General features: G+C 56.2%; 1 long non-coding RNA gene across 1 annotated transcript in view; it reads left to right on the top strand.

Annotated features, from left to right (window-relative positions):
• The first annotated feature begins 909 nt into the window (after window positions 1-909).
• Window positions 910-1,343, top strand: part of LOC125042399 — a 34,463-nt gene continuing 34,029 nt past the window's right edge. The window contains exon 1 of the long non-coding RNA XR_007116351.1: window positions 910-1,072. This is a non-coding gene — a long non-coding RNA (uncharacterized LOC125042399). The remainder of the gene's footprint in view (window positions 1,073-1,343) is intronic.

Below are 1,343 nucleotides of genomic sequence, written 5' to 3' on the forward strand. Positions count from 1 at the left end.
GCGCACAGGCCGCGCTGACCTTGAGGGCGGCGTGAAAGATTGAGCCCGCTCCGCTCCCGCTCGCGCCGCCCGTGCCAGTGTCAGAGTGCCTGTGTGCGGGTGCGGGTGCAGGTCACACCCGCTCGGTCGGCCACGCGGACGAAGAAAAAAATTAGAGAAGTGGATACAAAAAAGGAGGAATAAGGAAATAAAGGAGTAATAGAAGAAAGGGAATGCTGAATAGGCCAAAAAGAGAGAAATTGGTTTCGGTTCGATCTTTTGAAAGTGTCTAGTGTCTGCGATTTCAGTGGGAGTGGATGATGACCGTGAATTGGTGATCTCCAGTGACCTCGTGAACTGCTCAGTTTGGCCTGTAGCTGGAGAGTGTGCCTGGCAACGCCCCGCCCCCTTCTCCCTCCGTTGCATGCGAGGAGCCTTTTAGTGAACCCTCCCCCCCTCATCTCCCTATTAGGCATACCCTCGTGCGCCACCTACCCCCCCCCCCCCTCTCTCTCTCTCTCTCTCTCCTGACGAGCATTCGTGGAAGAGGGCGGCACCAAGAGAGGAAGGCAATCGTCGTCAGTGCCAGTGCCCGAGCAGTGCCAGTGTGTGGAGTTCCAGGGGGCTCGAGGTCGCTCCGGCAGGAACGGCGACGCCTCGATCGCGTAACCTTAAGCCAATCAAAGGGGAGTGACGCGTCTTGATGCGTTCGTAATGGACTGGTAACCGGGCTGACATTTGTGCTGCGAGGAGGGCGCCTGCTGGGACCACGACCTCCTCCTCTTCTTCTCCCTCTTCTTCTTCTTCCTCTTCTTCTTCTTCTTCTTTTTCCGCTTAACGACCACCCCTGACTTCTCTTCGTCCTCTTCCTTATCCTCCTCGGTCTCCTCACCCTCTTCTCCCTCTCCCTTTAGTCCTCCTCTTCCCTCTCCGCCTCTGCCCCGTCTCCTCTTCCTCCTCTTAGTCCCCCCCCCCTTTCATTACTATCACTTCTTCCTCCTCGTGGTACTCTTTCCCCTCCTCCACCTGTGTGTTGCCTCCAGGAGAGCGCCGAGCGGGAAGGGAGAGCTGTTGACTCTCGCTGCGGGAACAGGTGAGTGCTCCTCGGATGCCCTAAATGAATGGCATTTTATGGTTGTTCGTTTGTTTGTTTTTTCTCCTCTCCCTTTCTCCTCCCCCAACAGCCGTTTTCGTTCCATCCCTTCCCTTTGCCGTGGATCCACTCGTTCCTGATTTCTCATTCCTATTTCCCTTTCTTTCTCCACTTCTTTCACGGCTCCCTTTCTCTCGCTGTCGTCGCCCTCCCATATCCCCAACCCACCCCATTCCTACCCCACCTACCCACCTCTTCCCATCCTACTACC

This window comes from Penaeus chinensis, chromosome 32 (assembly GCF_019202785.1).
Source record: "Penaeus chinensis breed Huanghai No. 1 chromosome 32, ASM1920278v2, whole genome shotgun sequence".
Taxonomy (NCBI): Eukaryota; Metazoa; Arthropoda; class Malacostraca; order Decapoda; family Penaeidae; genus Penaeus; species Penaeus chinensis.